We start from the raw sequence: 20,894 nt of genomic DNA, 5'->3' as shown, positions 1-20,894 counted from the left end.
CTGACCTTCTCCTGTAAGAATTTAGATGCTATACCATTTGGTGCATATATGTTTAGTAATGATATTACTTCATTGTCTATGGTGCCTTTTAGCAGGATGTAGTTTCCTTCCTTATCTCTTTTGATTAGATCTATTTTTGCTTTTGCTTTGTCTGAGATCAGGATTGCTACCCCTGCTTTTTTTACTTCAGCTGAAGCATAATATATTCTGCTCCAGCCTTTTACCTTTACCCTGTATGTGTCACTCTTTTTCAAATGTGTTTCCTGTAAACAACATATTGTAGGATTATGGTTTTTAATCCATTCTGCAATCTTTTCCATTTTATGGGAGAGTTCATCCCATTCACATTCACAGTTATGATTACTATCTGTGTCTTTTTCTCCATCCTTTTCCCCCCATTTATGCTTTTCTTTTCTCCTTTCCTCCTTCACTAGTGTTTTGCTTTTGACCACGCCTCCTTCAGTCCCTCTCCCTTTTATTATCCCTTTCCCTTTTCTTCCCCTTTATCTTACTGCTTCTTCCCTCCCTTCTTTCCCCCTCCCTTTTCTTTCCCCTTTTCCCTCCTACTGCCTATAGGGCAAGTTAGATTTCTATACCTAACTGATTATGTTATGCCCTTCTTGAGCCAAATCTGATGAGAGTAAGGTTCAAACAATGCTCCCCCCCCCCTTCTTTCCCTCTGCTGTAATAGGATTTTGTGTCTTTTCCTGTAATGTAATTTACCCTTGTCTGCCTCCTCCTTTCTCAGTACATTTTCTAAGATCAGATTGATCCACTTATTTGGATCCATTTAACCCACTTGATTAGATTTTTTTTTCATTACATCAAAGTCAACATATCCACCCTCTTTATGTATACTCCTTTAACAGGTGTAATAAAAATATAGTTCTCAAGAGTTGCAAGTCTCATATTCCCTTGTAGGGGTTTAAACAGCACCCCCCCCCTTATTAACAACATATTGTATCCTTCTGTCCCATTTACCTTCTTGAGTCCTGTACTTGAAGATCAAATTTTTTGTTGAGCTCTGCTCTTTTTATCAGGAAAGTTTGGAAATCTCCTATTTTGTTGAATATCCACATCCTCCCTTGAAAAACGATGCTCATATTTGCTGGGTAATTGATCCTTGGCTGTATTCCAAGCTCCTTTGCCTCATGGAATATCATATTCCATGCCCTGTGGTCTTTTAATGTAGAAGCTGCAAGGTCCTGTGTAATCCTGACTGTGGTTCCATGATATTTAAATTCTTTCTTTCTGGCTGCTTGCAGCACCTTCTCTTTTATCTGGTAGGACTTCCGGGCAGTTTTCCTTTATGATTTCCTGAAAGATACTGTCCAGGCTCTTTTTTTCATCATGATTTTCAGGTGTTCCAATAATTTTTAAATTGTCTCTCCTGAGTTGATTTTCCAGGTTGGTTGTTTTACTGATAAGGTATTTTACATTTTCATCTATTTTTTCATTTTTTTGTTTCTGTTTGACTGATTCTTGCTCTCTCATAGAGACAGTAGTTTCCATTTGTCCAATTCTAGATTTTAACAGATTGTTTTCTTCTGTTCGTTTTGTACTTCCTTCTCAAACTGGCCAATTGTATTTTTTAAGGACTCTTCTACCTCTCTCATTAAACTTTTAAAATCCTTCTTGAGCTCTTCTAAGAAGGCTTTTTGGGCTTCATACCAGTTCATACTCCCTTTTGATGTTGCAGATGTGAGTTTGTTGACAATGTTGTCCTCTTCAGAATTTCTATCTTGATCTTCACTCTTCTCATAATATGAATCTGTGGTACATTTCTTTTTACTCACGGTTTCTTTATTCCCTGGCCTTTAAAGAGATTGAGGTCTCCTACTGGGGAACAGAGGATACTGACCCAAGCTTCTTGGGTTGGGAGCCTAGGTCTTGGTCACTGGCTTTGCGTGCTGGGGCCTCTAATGCTGGGAATTGGAGGCTGTAGGTTTCTGGCGGTTTACCTTGTTTTGGGCTGGAATCAGCAAGGCTGGAACTTTCAGGCAATTCTAGGTTGCCTGCTTTTCCTTTCCTTTAGCTTTCTTCCACTCCTTTTAGATGGCTGCTGCAGGATATTTATCTGCCTGGGGCCCCTTACAGTGTTGTCTCCCTCTTTCTGCTAATGCACTGGGAGATTCCTTTGCAGTGGAGTGCCGAGGCTCCTGGTGGTTTTCTGAACTGGTTTCCACCGGTTCCCTCCACACTCACTGAGGAACTTGGAGGTCCAGGTGTTGGTGTTTGCCTGCTCTACCATCTGCGCTTCAGTATTTCTTCACAATTGGAGGCTTCAGGGCTCCTGCAGCTCGCCTGGTGTTGGGTTGGAATCAGCAAGACCGGGGCTTTAGGAAGCCATTAGGTTGTTTTCTTCACCTCCGTTCAGATGAATGCCACAGGGTACTTGTCCACCTGGGGCCCCTTGTAGTTCTGCCTCCCTTATTTTTGCTTTGGCACTGGAAGACCAGTTTGCTGGGCTGCTGCACTGCTGCTTCTCGTCTTTCTTCTAGTTCAGGTATTCCAGGGTTTTTTTTTTCTGGGGTGATATTTTCTGGGTTTTCAGAGGTTGATAGGGAAGAGTGAGAGCGACTATCTTTTCACTCCGCCATCTTGGCTTCCAGAAGCGGAACTCTCCACTTCATTTTCTAATCCTCAGTTTCCTCTCTTGAAAATGAGTTTGAATTAAATGATCTCCAAAATTCCTTCTAGATCTATAATTGTATAGCACTTAAATTGTCAGAGCCCTTTATCCTCTTGACCCTTTCTGCCCACCAAAACTCAGTTCTCTATTTTTCCTAACAAGGATGTTCTACTTTAGTCAAGGCAAAGCACCCACAGCACCTTTCCCCCAAGCCATGCTAATCCTGGTCCCTCTGATTTTGTTGATTTTTTTTTTGTTTATTAAAATTTTGCCTATCTTAAAAGTCCATTTCCATAATAGTTCTCCCTCCCTCCAATTGTCACAGCCAATGATGAACTTTCTTTCAAATCTAATAGTAATCAAGGTCTGTACTATACAATTTCTTAATTATATTTTGCAGGGTGAGGTGTCTTGACTCATATGTGGGTCCCCTCAGACAAATTGTTCCAATGCCAGGGGTTATCTGGGTCCTCATTTACTCAAAGCTTCAGCTATGCATTTCCTTTACTAGTTAGCCAGTAGAAGTAATCAATTTAAAATAAAAAAAAACCATAATGAAATAATATGATCATAAAAGTAGTAATAAAAGAAATGTCCTCTATAAACCCAGGACACATTCTCCCATCAAAATGCCTTCCTTAGCAAAAAGGGTCATGTCTATGGAACATGCATAGAAGGACATACATGTAAAGAATATGTATGACTAGGGCACATATGTAGAGGGATAAGTAAAATAACATATTTCTAATGCTATAGGGCCACCAGTGTCTTTTGGTAAAATGACATCACATTGTTTCTGCTGTTCTTACAGCATTGCTACTGGGTGAGGCTAGTTTTGTTTCTTTATTACTACAAGTATTCTGCTCGGCATGACATTGTCGAAATTTATTACCTTTTTTTTTGAATTTCAGCTAGACTCAGTTGACAGGTTAACTCCTCTCCAAATGAGATAGTGGGGTTTTTTTGTTTATTTGTTTTTGTTTGTTTGTTTGTTTTTTCCCACCTCTCTGTTGTCTTAGCGTTTATATGCTTTAGTATTTTTTTAATGAAAGTCAATAACTCAATACCTCAGTCATCAGACCAGGAAGAAAACCTCAATTGTTTTTATTTACTTGTTTTTTCTTCATAAGAAGTGTCTTTCCCTCCAGGGGACTTTTTTTTGTGTGGGGGGGTACAAAATAATCAGCTACTAAATAGAACTTACAGATATTTAGTCTATCTTTGAACCTCCTTCTTCCTTCTTTCTAGGAACATTTTCTCTGTCCCAAGCTTCCATATGATTACTAGTTTGAAATACCCCTTTTAATTCCCTAATACTAGATTACACAGCTTCAAAAATCATTTTAGGAAGGCCTTTCAACATACCACACAAAGCTTACTCTAGTGGGAGAGCACATGATTTCCTCAAACCTTCAATATTCTTTGGGTGTCTCTAAAAAGCAAAAGGGAAAGGGGGAAGAGAAAAATAAGCACTTCACATAGAGTCACAACAAGGAATAAAACCCCACTTTTAGTCTCTATTTCAAATTATTATTATGTACCTTTGAGACTACCTAGACACTGCTAGGCTGAAGGCAAAAGGTTTGTCAATTTTTATCAATCCCTGTCCTTTACTTGCTTTTCTATTCTCCCCTGGGTTTGTTACTCTGAGATAGCCTTTCTCCTCAATAGGGAAACAAGGATCCCAGTGCTTTAATTCCACCCTCACCTCATATTCCTGAGAAATAAATCCATTTTTGGTTGGTCTCTAAGGGATCCTCCCCAATAGGGGTGAAGTGGTATACCAGCAACCCAGAACACAAATATGAATTAAATAGGGAACAAGTAGCTTTATTCTCCTATAGAAAGGAGAATACTAAGCAATTAGAAAAAATAACATTGAGATATTTAGGTGTGTCTGTATGTAACTTTAACCTTGAAAAAGAGAAGAAAATTATGATTGAGTGAGAAGTTGTGACATATTAGGGAGTAAAGGGTGAATAAGAAAGGCTTAAAAGAATTAGATTCAAATATATTTAAGGACCTTGCAAATGCTAAAGTGATATATAAATGTTAAGTCATTATTATTTGGGATTGCCTAGAGAGGAAGAGTACCATACTACATTAATATGACTATAGAAGCTGCATACTGTGGCAATGTATTCAGGACCCAATGTGGGAGCAAAGGAACTGACCTAAGAATGGCTATGAGGTCATCTTAGAGCTAGATTTTGAGGTGCATAATGTGAGCTATCTGAGAGAATAAAATGAAAAGACCATATTAGAAATAGTCCTGTGTCTTTAAACCACATTATAGTATAGACCAGTATGGAATGAATTATAATTTTTTAAAAAGGCAGACTATTTCAAGAATAAATATAATGCGTGTGTCTCTTGCCATCTGATCACTCTCTTTTTGCCATTTTCCTTCCCTTCTCTCAAAGACTTTACATTCTTTTGGTTATAACAGAGTAGAGAGAGGATACAATATATACATGTATACATTTCTATGAAATAACTTTGGTAGTTTGTGGGTAGGCACAAGCAGCTGGGGCATCATGAAAGGCTTAAGAAGAAGATGGTCCTTGAGTTGAGCCTTGAAGGGATTTTAGGGATTTTAAGAGAGAGTACCCCAGTACAAAGGGACTTGGAGATGGAAGTATTGTATGTGAGGAACTGGACCAGTACATAAAAAGCATTAATGTGTAAGAATAACGGAGAGTAGGTTGAGGCCAAGTTGTGAAGGGTTTTAGATGCCAAACAGAGGAATTTATACTTGACCCCTAGAGGTAATAGAGAGCCATTGAATTTTATCAAGTAGGAGAGTGATGTGATTAGGACCCTATTTTAAGAAGACCTCTGTTGACAGCTGTATGGAGGATGGATGAGAATGCAGTGAGACCAGAGTCATGGAGATCAACTAGTAGGTTATTGCAATTGGCCAACTGGTAGTTGATAAGGGCCTTACCTAAAGCAGTAGTTGTGTGAATGGAAATAAACAGATGCATGTAGGAGATGTTGAGAGATAGCAATAACAAGCTTTAGCAATTGATTAGATATTGGAGTGAATAAGAGACAGGAACACAAGATAATACTGAATATGAAGACTTGAGACACTAGAAAAATGGTGTGTGTGCCTCCAACAACAACAACAACAGAAAAGAAAGTGCAGAAGAAGGGTGAGTATGGGTGATGAAAAATGTGTTCTATTTTAGCCATGTTCAGTTTGAAATGCCTATGGTTCATACAATTAAAATTCTCAGCAAGCAAAAACCAAGGCTTCGCTCAAGGGCACCAAAATTTATAAAGCAAAACATTTAGATAATGTTTTAAAATACTGTACAGTTTTAAAAATTTACTTCTCTAAGATAGGTTGGATGTAGGGTGTAGATTATACTATGAATTCCTAACAGTCCCATAGTGGTTTAGGATGATATAGGCTTCCATGGTAAGGATGTGCTGGTAAATATTCAGTATCTAATTCTCTAAAAAAGGGAAAAAATAGACAGTACGCACAAGTCACTTTTAAGGTTAATGTGCATTATTGAGCATTTTCTCCATCATTTCTTCAATTTAGACAATCAACAACACAACAAACTGAGCCCTGAATTGCCTAGTTCTGTGGTAGAAATGCTTACATTGAAAACTTACAAATCAGCTCTTGAGATCCAGTTTCAGCTGCCTCCAGACTACTCATGCTTCCAGGTCTAGAAACACCGACTGTGAAGGTAACACATTAAATTCAATGGAATTTAGTTAGGTTTGATACCTAGTTTCAGGCCTAGGCAATGTAGTATCATGAAATGATAGATTTATCATTGGGAGAGACTTTAGAGGACATCAAGTCAAAAACCCTCATTTTACAGGAGACGAAAGTAAGGCCCATTGGAATTGTAACTTAGATTTCACATAGGATTCCAAATGCCATGTTTGCTCTGTCTACTGTACCATGAACACGTAGATCTCAAGTCATATATATGGTAAGAGCTCACTATCATTGGTTATTTCAGTTGAAATAATGGTTAATCTGGATAGCCAAGGACACTCATTGTATCCCATACTGTGGTTACCCAGGTTGAGGGATGTACCCTGGATGATAGAAATACAAGAAAGCAAACTGAAATACATGTAGAGTCTGGAACCTACAAACTACTAGAAATTCCATAGGACTTGTTACTGCTCTTCTGTGTGCTGTGATTCTGAGTACCTAGTTCCACAGTCTCCTCCCAACTCTATTCTGGTGGCTGACAGGCTTTGGGGAATCTGGTTCCCCACTCGCCAAACCCTCAGGGCTTTCGGCTGATCCTGCTTCCATCTGTGACACCTCATGCTGTTTGCTCTCTAACTCCTCTAGGGGATGTCAACATGTGACTAAGATTCTTACATTGAAGCCCAGGTGGTTGGCAATTATTCTCAAATGGAGGCCCTAGGAAGTGACAGGTCTAATTAACCACCAATCTCCTTCCCTACCCTGAAAAGGTCAACATCAGTCACATATAGACTCGACCAAAGTTCTCTTAGCAATTTAAAAAATATTTAAACAAAAATAGTTGGACCTCTTCAGAGATTAGACTTTAGTAAATACCTATAAAAAGTTCTTTACAGCCCTATAAATCAAAACTCTCTTTTCATAAGCTTTTACTATCAGCCTGATCAGATGATTTCTTTGATAACTTCCCCAGTGCCATCACCCTTCTAACCATGCACATAACTTCAGTGCCCATAGAAAGCATAAACTTAGAGTGTAATGGGATTGGGCTAAATGTGCAGGGAACAATGCAACTCACCCCTCAGGTACTACCAGTCCTCAGCATCCTTTCTCTTCTCATGCAATCCTCACAAAGGTCAACTTGATTGCCAATGCAATCAAGATATTCATTGCCAGTGCTGTATGGACTCTTTCTTGAGTCAATAGCCTGCACTTTTTCCTTCTGGAAAGGGTCAGGCACCTTGAATCTGTTGCTAGCCTTAAGTGACTTTCTTTCCATAACCATGCACTCCTTCAAGCTTGCCTCTGATCTTCAACTGCTGGATGGAGAGTGTTTCTATCTGAGCAATTAACTCTACTTCTGGATGCCATAGTGAATAAGGAAGGAGGAGAGTAAATCCTGTCCTTCTACCAAGAATTCAAAAGCTGAGTTCTGTCTTGACATCTAAGTCTCTCAACTTTCTTGATGTGAGGAAATTTTAAAACTGCTGAAAGTCTATTAACTGACTCTAGGCATTAATTAAGTAAGGGTATGGCCAACATTTGACTCCTCCAATGGCATTGCTCCATTCTGATTTAATCAGATAAGAGAGGGCAAGGCATCCCTATTTTATAAAGGTATTTTGGAGAGGTTTAGCAGAGTAATTCTTTTTTTAAATTTTATTAATTTATTTTGGTTTATCAACAATCACTTCCATATGGTTTTGAGTTTAAAATTTTTCTCCCCCTTCCTCCCCACCACACTCCCCATGATATAGGCTGTACATTTACATTTCTATTAAACATATTTTCACATTAGTGAAGTCATAAGTAAAAAATTAAAACCAATAGGAGGAACCATCAGAAAGAGGAAACAAAACTCAACAGAAGAGAAAAAAAATGAGAGTGATTCAGCTTCCATAGTTCTTTCTGCCGAGTAATTCTTTATCAACTGTTTATATCCTATAAGCACATCAAATAAGTTTGGAGTAGTGGAACAAAATTAGAGAATGTGGCATTATACAATGACAAATCTGTTCCATTTTATCCATCCAGGATTTCAATTTAAGGTTTCATTATCTTTTCTGAGAGGCAATGTGGTTATAGACATTAACCTTGGAGGAAAATCTGGGTTCAAGTGCTGCCCTTGACATACAATAGCTATGTAATTTCCCCAAAATCAATCAATCATTTAATCTTTCAGTGTGTACAAGGAACTCTCTAACCCTATAAGTTACAGATGGATTGCAGGTTGGTATTGAAGGAGGGCTTTTCCACACTAGGGCTACTTATTGATAGTTAATGAAATTGTAGGTCTATAGAATCTCATAAAATACATACATATGTGATTTTTTATGAACTGTTGTAATTTCTTTTAACTGACTTTTTAAAAATCTAGACAATGTTAGAACACAGGAGAGAAAATAACAAAATATTTTTTGTGGGGTTTGTGAATGTGTACGTTTCAATTTAACATCCAGGGGGGAATTAAGACAACAGAGACATACAAGTTGACTAATGTCAACTAGAAAAAAATTCAAAGTAAGATATTTCCCATTCCTAGGAAAAATCTGTTTAGGAAATATAGAAACGTAAAGGTTGCCTCTGAAAAGGTAATTTTTTCCCTTAAAGGCCAAAGTATATATCATTTCTTCAGTATATCTGAGAGTTTATTTTTTTTAAATCCTAAAAATATAATTACAAAATTTAAAATAAAAAAATACTACATTAACTCTAAAAGTAGACAATACTGACATTATTAAGTGTGAAGCAAGGCTTAATATTGGATAGAAAGAAATAAGACATTAGAAGAAGAAAAAAAGGAAGATAATTATTTACTATCAGCAATATACATGCATATACTAGCTCACTTGAGGAAAGGAGAAAAATGAGAAGCAGCATTTGACTGTTGTCAGCTGACATCATTTGGGATTCTTTTTTAAATTAAAAAAATATGATTTTGAAAGGCAGTAACAAAATAAAACTGTCCAGAGCTAATTTACTCACATACTTTCCTCACCAGTCCTATTCCATTGTGTTTTGCTTATCTTTGCTTCTTTTGGACCTTTCCTGCCAAGATGTATTTGGAGTTTTCTTGGGAACACATATTTAATAAAGTCATGTTTTGATGAAATTTTGCATAACTTGGAGGTGACCCTGTGTTACCAGAGGCTATGGGGAACATAAGTCCTTGTAGCTTCAACCAAATGCGATAAAAACTGCCAGTACGATCTTACCAACAGAGTGTATGTTATTGGAGGAACAGCCTAGGTAAACCCAGAAGGGCTCATCACCTAAAGACTGGCCTGCCTTTGCTAGATCACTTTAACCTAAGAAGGTGGTCTGCAAAGCTGTTCAAGTATTGCTGTTTTCATTGGTGGAGGGCATACTTAGTCTTTGAAGTCCATCCTGTTGATGTTTAAACTTAAAGGCAGGGTCAATATTTATGGTTTTGGCTATGTATCCCAAATGCTTTAATACAGTACACAGCAAATTGTAAGCACTTAATAAATAAATACTTATTGATTACTTGCTTGATCAAAATTCGGAAAGCTCAATGTGGTTAATATTAAATAATAATTATTATGTAATTATATAATAAAATAATGTAATAATATTAATGATAAATAATAAAGCTTAATGTTGGTATAAAATGCAGCAAGGTGGTAAACTAGATAGAGTGCCTTAATTGGACTCAAGAAAACCTCCTGAATTCTGCTTCATACCTTTCCTAACAGTGTGGTTCTGACAAGTCACTCTACTTCTGTCAGCCTTGTTTCCTCATCTGAAAAATGAGGCTAATTCTAGAACCTACCTAGCAGGGTTGTTGTAAGTATCAAATCAAATGACATAATATATGCAAAGTATTTTAGAAATCTTAAAGCACTATATACATCTCATTTTTTCTGGTAACTAGGTGGTGCAATGGACAGAATGTTGCTCTCAAAACCAGGAGGAACTGAGTTAAATCTTGCATCAGACCCTTACAAACTGTGTGACTAGAGGTAGTTCACTTTGCCTCTCACCTTCAGATTCCTCATCTATAAAATAGAGATAATAATGCAGCCTATTATGAGAATCAAATGAGATAATATATGTAAAGCACTTTATTAACAATAAAATACTGTGTAAGTACTAGTTTTCTTTATTGTTGTCATTGTTAACCTAAGACAGTAACTTTTTTTGTCTCCAAAATAGAGAACTAGAAATTATAGGTAAAAGAGGGAAACATATTTAGGCTCAGCATAAGAAGATAATACCCCAACAACTAAATTTTTCTAAGCATAAAATATTTTGTTTTGTCAGGTAGTGAGTTCTCCTGTCAGACAAGGATTTTTAAACAGAGGCTGAATGACCTCTTATTAAAAAAGTTATAGGGTGTAGGGAATTTGTTTCCTGGGCAAACACCTGGGCTGATTGACCTCTAAATTTCTATCTAGTTTGAAAATTCTGTGATTCTAAGAGCCACAGGGACCTAAAAGTTTTTTAAGCAGAAGGGTGGCAAAAAAAAAAAATCTTCCAAATGTGTCCCTAGAAGTCCTCTAAGTCAAATGATATTTAAATTAGACCACTATTTCCAGAAGGTCCCTACTTACATTCAAATTTTGGCTAAGAAGAAACAGTATGTGCAGTGGGAAGAGAATTAGAGTCAGAATCAGAAAATCTGTATTATATCATGCCCTCTGCTAGCTATGTGACATTGGAGAAATTCAAACTCTCTGAGCCTCACTTTTCTCAAACAAAATATAGTTATCTTCACTGCCCAATCCTTGAGGTTGTTGCATGGCTTAGATGACATAATATGTGCGAAAGGACTTTGAAGAACTATAATATTCAGTGCTCATTGATGTACCCTACCAATATAATAAAAATGACAAAACGATCAAAAGTTATTGAAAGGTTTAGTGCTATAATTAAACTACAAATGAGATACTTTATAGAGTTCGATTTTTAAAAAATTTCATTTTGTAAAGCAAAAAGAGCTAGAATATTAAGGGAAAATATTTTTTAAAGGTAGATATGAAATGGGTATAGCATTTCCAGACCTGAAAACATATTATAAAGTAGCAATTATTAAAGTCATTTGGTTCTGGTTAAAGACAAGGAAGATTCAGAAATAACTAAACTCAATAAATCATTGTTTGACATATCCAAATGCATAAATTGCATAGGAAAAATTGCTATTTTGTGTGAACTATGAAAATTTGAAAGCACTCTCACAGAAATTAGGCTTAGACCAATACTTTGCCAATATTTCACAGTAAATTCCAAGTAGAAACATGACCCGAATATTGGAGCTGACACTATTAAAAATTAGAATAGAAATGAATAACATACCTTTCAGAGTAATGGGTTAGGACGTGTATTCTGAACAAAACAAGGGATTAAGAAAATTAGAGATAAATTTTGATTACATTAATTTGGAATGATTTTTCATGAGCAAAATTAATACATGTAGGATAAGAGGGGAAATAATCCACTGTAGGGATAAAACCTTGAATTAAACATCTTTCATATTTGATTGGTGTGTAAGCTATCCAAGAAACATATAAGATTAAAACATGAATTTCAAATAATTAACCATTATATGAAGGAATATTATACATCACTAATAATGAGTGTAATGTGAATCAAAACAACCATAGTGTTATACCTGACTCCCAACAACTTCAAAAATACAACAAAAGATGTGATTAGTCAAAGTTTTTAAAAAATGATGAAAAGACAAGAACATTAATATATTGTGGGAAGAGCTGTGAATTGGTATAATTGTCCTGCATAGCTATGTGGAATTATGAAAATAAAGGATCTAGACTGTCCATAGTCTTTGACCAAGAACCAAGAAAACAATATACGCAACATTTACAGCATTATGTTATTATTTGTCGTTTGTACTTAAAGAGGACCAATGACATTACAGAAGAATAACTACCACAGAACAGTTGAAACAATGTTATAAATTATAATTACCAAGCTTGGACCCAAAAAAATACTGATATGAGAAGACACCTCTACTCTCCCCACCCCCTACATACATACTTTGTGGGTGCAGGGATTCTTGTCTGTGGAACACTACATACGACAGGATTTTTTCCCATTTATTGATGTTCTTTGCTGATTTTTTTTTCTTTTCTCACTTTTACAATTATTTGTGTTTTTTAGAGAGGCTCTTTGGAAAAGGAGATAGAAGAAAGGGGGAAAAGATAAAGGGGGAATGTAGGTGATTAAAGATGGATATCATTAAAAAAAAGAAATCCTAATACATGCTATGCAAATATGAGGTAATATTATTTCAACCTGGTAGACATCCTAAATTAACATATTAATATCTGTCATCATCCAATAATACATGTGGAGGAAAATAGCACTCAGGAGTTTGATTGGAATGGAATAAGGAGGGGAAAAAATGAAAAGATCTAGATCATAGGATTACAAGAGAAAGGGTATCTCTAGGGAAGCTATCACAAAATTGACTGAGGAGACAAAGACAGAAAAAGAGTAACAGACTTAATTGAAGATGCCATTTTCTTTGGACTGTCCTTGATCTTAATAATCTCTTGACTTCTTTTGACAGAAAAAATATTACCCAGTGTAGAATAAATCACAGTTTCTAGATAATCCAAATAATGGGCACCCCACTGGGACATTTCATTCCCAGAGGGTCACCTTCTTCAGGGCCAGTTGACTTGATACTAAATTGATAAATGAGATTTTTATCTTATGTATCTCAGAACAGTTAATTTTTGTGTGTGTGTTCACATTTTTGTAATGAAATTTTACTTGGTTCTTTGAAGATTTGGCCTCCAAACACTGTATAAAATAGCCCTTAAGTCAGTTTTCTGGTTTCAAAATTAAATCTGTTACAAATAATGAGTACTGCAATTGTGTTTCTTAGAAATAATGTAGTCATAAGAGCAGAAAAAACTAACCTTTAAGACTCTTCTAGAGTGAAGAAAATTCATGAACTTATTTAATGAAAAATACAATTAAAATACTCTGACTCACAGGTACCAACTCAGATTTCATCCCCTTGCTACATTGTTCCTGCCTCTACATACAGGCAGACAGTAGCTAGATAGTATAGTGGATAGAGCTCTAGGCCTGCAAGACATGAGTTCAAATCCAACCTCACATATTTACTGTGTAACTTACCGAGTAAGTCACTTAGCCTTTGGTTTCTCGACTGTAAAATGGGCATAATAATAGCACTATCACCCAGGGTTGTTACGAGGATCAAATAAGATATTATTTGTTAAACCTTTTGCACAGTGCCTGGCATACAGCATATAATAAGGAGATGCTGTTTTTCTTCCAGAGAGACATATATGCACATTCACATTACAATAGATTCTATGCATGAGAAATACCCTATATTCAGAACAAGTAGCTTTCGTTTCTATATATTCTAAACAAGATTTTCTGAAATACCTGAACTATATACATAAATAGGAAGCAATTGAAAAAAATGCATGTAGAAAAAGTATTTTTTAAGTGCTTACTCTGTACCAGGCTCTGCTAAGAGATGACGACGCCTATAAAAGTAAACAAGGCAGTCACAGAGCTTACATGCTAATAGAGGAAAAAGAAACACGTGGGGTGCTGACAAGGAATTGTGATGTAGGGATGCATGGCTGAACTATATACAGTACTTAACCCATAGAAGTATAAGGAATAAAATTAAAAATGTCAACAAATTCCAAACAGATGATGATTTTTATTTTTCTTGCAACAACTCATAAAATGATGTAGTAACTTGTAGGATAGCAATTTGTATCAGTTGAGGGAGTTTGGACAGTCATTCTTAATTAAAGGCCTTTGAAATATTCAAGTTTGTAATCCAGTATTTTGGAAAACAAAAAAAAATTGTAAAAATAACCTGAATAAAAGATGGAAACCTAGAAACTACTTTCTTTGTTTGCATTTGTCTTTGCTTTTCACTGGTCATCATTATTTCTTATTTCTGGAGTGGATCATAATTAGAAATGCTAAGTGTCAGAAACTACCCCCTCCCAGACCTTCCTTCCACCCCTGCTTCTGATCACTGTTTCAAATGGAAACCAAAAAGCACCCCTATTTGAACTGACTCCACACACCAACCACAGTGAATTCAAGGCTTATGATTCAGGGTCCATGTAGAGGCAGCCTTGAAGCAGTGGTGCTTCATGGACCTTTGATTCACAAGATACAGGCACTGATACTGCTCAGCCACTCAAAAGGAAAGTATGGGGGTAGACAAAAAACATAAGAAAAGATGGAAGATATGCTGTTTGGTGCTCTGAACTACAAAATAGAGGTGAATATAGTTACGGGCCTTTGGGAAAGAGGACTAGGGACCCGGCTGGGGCCAATCAACTTCCTGATGTTGCTTAGGCCAAGGATCCAGCCTTGTCAACTCTCAAAACTACCAGTTTGAGGAGTCTATGGACTCAAATAGTTCAGAGAAACTTTGATTTACTCATGGTCACAGAAAAATTCTTAGCAGAGGCATGATTTAAAATTAAGCTTTCCTGGCTCCAAGTTCATCACTCTTCCATTCCAGTACTAAAATATATAATGATAATCCAGGCTTTTATTCAGTGAAACATTTACCCTCTCAGTGGCAAATGCTCTTTGTACAAATTGCCATTCACCTTGGTTTAATTATTTGCTATTCAAGGGCCGTAGGTCATGAACCTGATTTTAGTTCTCAAGTGTCCTAAATAAATCAGCTGTCTACTTTTAATAATATTCAAAAATTATACTGTTCACTCTTGTGCATGATCTTTCTGTATGAATTTAGCTGATTTTTATTGAATTAAAATGTTTTGCATTTATAAACAGTTTCCAAATGCCTGAGTTGCCGTAAGTATTGAGATCCTTTTGAAATACTGTTGTCAAAGAATAATAAACCATGTGGTATACGTGTTTTATACTTGACCTGTGGTATATCTAACCTGGCTTAATAACATCATTAAAACCAGATCCTATCAAATTTCTAAAGAGGTAGACTTCATTATCTCAACCTTTGAACAGAGAAAATGGTTGTCATACTGAGCTCTTGAAAGTGCTTGACATAACGGGCAGCTAGGTGGCGCAGTGGATAGAGCACCGTTCCTGAAGTCAGGAGGACCTGAGTTGAAATCCAGCCTCAGACCAAACCCTTGACACTTACTAGCTGTGTGACCCTGGGCAAGTCACTTAACCCCAATTACCTAAAAAAAAAAAAGACAAAAAAGTGCTAGATCTTGGAAACAATGCAATAAATCAGTTTCTTTAGACCAAGAATGACAAGTCACATGATACAGGAACATATCTATAAGATAGCTTGGATCTAGGAAGAATATGGCTTGCCAAAGATAAAGGTGGACCAGTGATTTAACATTAGCTATGCTGTCAAGGAGCAAGGAAGTATTCTGAAACCACAGTTCAAGACAAATATTGAGGTAGAGAGAAGGAATTCATAAGAGTTCCTGTTGTTTTAGGAAAATAAGCAATCTAGATAAGAAAGCAAGGGAGTTGAAGTAGATATAGCATACTCAGATAATTATTAGCTGTGTTACCCTGAGAAAATCATTTAACCTCTGTCTGCCTCAGTTTTCTGAACTGTAAAGTATAGATATTAATAGCACCTACTCACATTGTTGGAGAATCCAGTGGGATATTTGTTAAAATACTTAACATGATGTTTGTTACATAGTAGGTGCTGTATAAATTCTTATTCTCTTTCTCTTCCCCTGCCCTTTCCCTGCTAGAGGGAATGTCCCTTTCAGGCATAGTAACTTATTAGCTATTTTTCTTATATCATGTCCCATCTCTGGCCCAATTGAGTTTAAGTGACTTGCCCAGGGTCAGACAGCTAGTAAGTGTTAAGTGTTTGCTGTGAGGCCAGATTTGAACTCAGATCCTCCTGGCTTCAGGGCTGGTGCTCTATCCACTGCACCATCTAGCTGCCCCTGGCCCATAGGTCTTTACAAAGGCTGTCCACTATATATAAAATGTGCTCTTGCCTCACTTTTGCCTCTGTAAATCTCTGGCTCCCTTCAAAGTACATCTTGGGTACCAATGCCTACTGGAAGCCTCTTGTTACTTCTCTGTGTTTCTTGAAATTGTCTTATCTTACTTGGTATATGCTTCATATTTTATTTGTGTACATGGAGTATCCTTCTCCTCTCACCTACCAACCTCCTAGTATAAAGTAAGCTCTTCGAGGGTGAGGATTGTTTTATTTGTATCTTTTTGTGCCCCCCTTCAAAAAAATGGAAGAGGAGGAGAAGGGACAGTATTTAGCATTTGGAAAGCTCTTCATTAATTGAAATGGAGGCAAGACCTGTCTTTCAGAGTCAAAAAAAACACATTTATTAAGCACCTACTATATGCCAGGTACTGTGCTAAGCACTGGAAATAAAAAAGAACCTGAGTAAGATAGTTTCTGTCCTCAAGAAGCTCACAATTTAATGGAGAGACAAGAAGAAGAAAGAAGAAGAAGAAGAAGAAGAAGAAGAAGAAGAAGAAGAAGAAGAAGAAGAGGAAGAAGAAGAAGGAGAAGAAGAAGAAGAAGAAGGAGAAGAAGAAGGAGGAGGAGGAGGAGGAGGAATCAAGTTGATTCCATCTTACAGAATGATCAATTTCTGGAATTGATGAAGTTCAGGAAAGTAGCTGGGTGGGAAATGATAAGGAGAATTCCCTTAAACAGTAGAGGATCTGGGGGGAGCTTTCTAATGTCTAATCAATCTATCCATTTAAAAACATTTTAAGTGCCTGCTATGTGCCATCCTCTGCTCTCTCCAATAATTAGGGGGTCCCTGAGCATGGGTGGCTAAAAAGATATGAGTTTCCAAGTTAATTTCATCTTACAGAGTGGTAAGTTTTTAGAGATGATGAAGTCCAAGAAAGTAGCTGGGTAGGAAACAATATCTTAAACAAATAAAATTCTCTATTCCTTCCATTTCAAAAGTATACAAACAATCTATTCACTTTGGCATGACTACCTAAGGGACTTGAATCCTCACAATTCAGTAATATATTAAATATACAATGCATTATCATCATTGTATTCCCATGCAGAACCTCAATTTGGAACAAAGACATTGCATAGTACAGCAAGACCTGGAATTGGAGTCAGAAAACTTGAGTTAAATTTCCATCTTTGCCACTACTCACTCTGTAACCTTGGGCAAGTCAGCCAATTATCTTGAGCTTCTGGTTTCTTATCTGTAAAGTGGTGACAAAATGCTGATACTATCTATATCTCAAAGTTCCTGAAAAGATCAAATGAAGTTACGTACCTAAAGTGTTTTATAATCATAAAATACCATCTAAATGTGAGTGCATTGGAATCATCAAAAATATGATCAAGGGAAAATATCTATACTGAAAATGTTGGCTCATGCTACCCATTTATTGTCAAGAAAATTCAAGAAAGATCTCCAAGATGTTACAAGATACCTTGTGTTAATTTTATGGAAGGTCAATATGCATTTCACAGGATGGGCTCACGTAAAAGATTGGAAGCTCATCATTTACAGAAATATACACCACATTGAGATCCTTGGAGTATTGGATAGGTTGAATCTTTGAATGTCATTGCCCTCCAAAGGAGGGGCAGATAGGGCTTAACTATTTTCTATTATCATCACAACAGCCCATTTTAGCACTTTCATTCTTGTGCGAACAAACAAACAAACTACAGGGAAAATACATTGAATTTTGTGGTGTCAACTTCCTTATTCTAGAATTGTGTACATCACAAGGGTGTTTCTTTAACTCCAGGAACAGTTTAAATTTACTTACTCTATAAAATAAGGAGAAAAAAAAAGAGCTAAATGTTTCTACAGGGGTAATTCTGCCAACTGTTCATGCTTCAACTTTCTCTACCCAGGCTTTCATCTTCTAGTAGATAACATGTTATTCCTGGGTAATAATGGTGGTCCTTACATTTTCAGACCCTTGTTTATTAAGATACGCTAAAATGTTTTCTGGGTTTTCAAAAGCATACTTAAATATTTTGTGTTATGACTTGCAACAAAACATTGATTTGAACCACAGGGCAACCTTCTTCTCTGAATCCTGCTACAATATTTGAAATAGCTAAGTGGTATTTATCAATACTCTGGCTCTACTAAATTTCTGTTTCTATCTAAAATTTTATATATTCAGATGAACACAAAGAAATATTGACACAATGCAATGATACAGTAGGCACTTAAATATTAATTGAACTTAAATGAGTAGATTGCCTGTAATTTATTTGTTCATTTTAGAGTATCATTGATGGAACATCTCTTCTTTTGATATCATTAAAATATCTGTGTTCCACTAATTAAAAAAATTTAAAAAAACAATTAAAGTCATGAAAATACTGTAGTACTCCATGTAAACATTTTCAGAGTAGAGATTGCTTCATTCTTTGTAAATGTAACCCAAGTGCCTCTCTTAGAATTTGGCACATAGTATATGCGTAATATATGCTTGCTGACTGACTGTTTTGTAGTCTCATGAACATGAGTATTCTCTACAATGATTCAGATTCATCCATGCCTACCCAATCTTTGCAATGCTTGTCCATGTATGCCCATATAATTATCATAGAGGATCTTCCTGATAGGCTGGCTATTATCTTTATCTTTTCTTCACATTAGATGGATACAGAAGAACAATATAAATGCTTGACCAGTTCACTCTTTCTATAATCTTTTCTCTTTCTATATTTCAGGCCCATCATTTATTTTCTAGTCAGGTATTTCTCTGATGACATACTTGCCTCTGCTTCTGCATAATTCTCCTTTTTATAAGTTTCACAGGCTATTCATGCCCACCATGTCCTTCTTCAAGTCCTTGTAAGTGGCTGTTATTGTAGTCTTCCTAGACTATGATAGTCCTTGATTTTCAGGCATACATTAACCACTGGAAGAATGCTAGTTAATTAATCAATCAATGAGCAGATATTTAGCAAGTACTTGTTATGTGTCAAGCATTCTTTTGGGTGCTGGGAATGAAAGTACAAAGAAGTAAACGATTCCTACTTGCAAGGACCTTATACTCAAATAGGCAAGACAGTAAATACATACATGAATGTGGAGTATGGATATAAAGCACATAGTCTGGGAAATAACTCTCACTGTATTCTAGGCACATTAGAAAGAAAAGTCTTTTTTTTTTTTCAAGAAAAGTTTGGGACATAGATTCCCAAAGACAATCCAGTCTATTTCTACTTTTCTACTCCTGAATAATTCTACCTCTTTGTACATATGAAGAATTGTCTGTATTTAATGTATAGTACCACATAAAAAAAATAGAAAATAATTGCTAGTTTTCTCCTACTAACAGAAGAAATTTTGGCATTGGTGCTCAAATAATATTAAATAATGATTTTTTTCAGTGCAAACTTTTCATGTAAAGCTCTCTCCTTATGGAATGTAGGTATAATAGAAATATCAGGGACCTTTCTATATCTTGCACAAATCAAAAAAAATTGAAAAGTAAAATACTTTTGCAATAGAAATACATATTCCACTTTTACCTGTCCAATCTCTCAGTGACAATCAGATTTGAAAGCATTTATCTTCAATTTCTGCTCCTAAAAAGTACCTTAACACAGAACGAGAGAAGAGCAGCCCTTGTATTATATGTGTGTGTGTGTGTGTGTGTGTATTTAAGTTGGGAGTTGGGTTGTAAGGAAGCAATCTCTTATGTAAAACCAAAGCTACTTTGGCAATTCATTATTTTAATGCCTTCCTCATCAATGTTTTTGATCCTTTGCCACAAATTCTAGAAATGATTATTTGTGTATGCTGCTTCTATGACATTTATTAAAAGTAAATATCTGTCTGAAACAAATTATTATTTGTATTTCAGGCATAGTCCCTTCAGAGTTAATATTTTGGAGTCTATCTTGGACCCCAACTTGGGTCTTTCATTTTTGTCTTGAATTCTATGGCAAAATAGTGATAAATGTTAGATTTAAGTGCCATTTTCCAATATGTCAATCAAATGTGTCTTGAACACTGAATATTTGTGTGATTTGGGGCAAGTCACTCAACCTCTGAATTTCTTCATCTGCAAAATGAAGCTGTGGGCCTATCTCAGGTTTCTTCTACCTTACAATCTTGCTGCTCAGTGCTTAACAAAGTGCCTAGCACATAAAAGGCAATTAGTAAACATTCGTTGACTTGTTCAACCCTATTTTATTGTACATGGTTTCTGGATCCAAAGTATCCTTATTTATCTCTAAACAAGTTATCTCACTGTAAACATATACTGTCAGGAACACATTTTTTTAAATAGATGGGAGAAGTTATTCCATACTGTAGTCATCCTACAAGTGTTAGTTTGAACCCTCTCAGAATGTAAACAGAGAGGTGTCTCATTGAATAATCAGGGTCAACTAAGGCTGTATCCATATCCCTTTGTGCAATAATCAGACATTTCCATGAAAGATCAGATAAAATGGAAGAAGCCTGGCCTAACACAGAGAGTATTGGACATGGAATCAGGAAAACAAAATTCAAATCTAATACATTCTAGCTGCGTGACTGATCTCTCTAGGACTCAGTTTTCTCTCCTATAAAATTAGGGTAATAATTCTGCTAGTATTTATGCTACAAGGTTGTTGTAAGG

Source organism: Phascolarctos cinereus, unplaced genomic scaffold (genome assembly GCF_003287225.1).
Source record: "Phascolarctos cinereus isolate Bilbo 61053 unplaced genomic scaffold, phaCin_HiC Scaffold_9;HRSCAF=440, whole genome shotgun sequence".
NCBI classification, from domain to species: domain Eukaryota; kingdom Metazoa; phylum Chordata; class Mammalia; order Diprotodontia; family Phascolarctidae; genus Phascolarctos; species Phascolarctos cinereus.
This window is presented reverse-complemented; position numbering follows the sequence as displayed.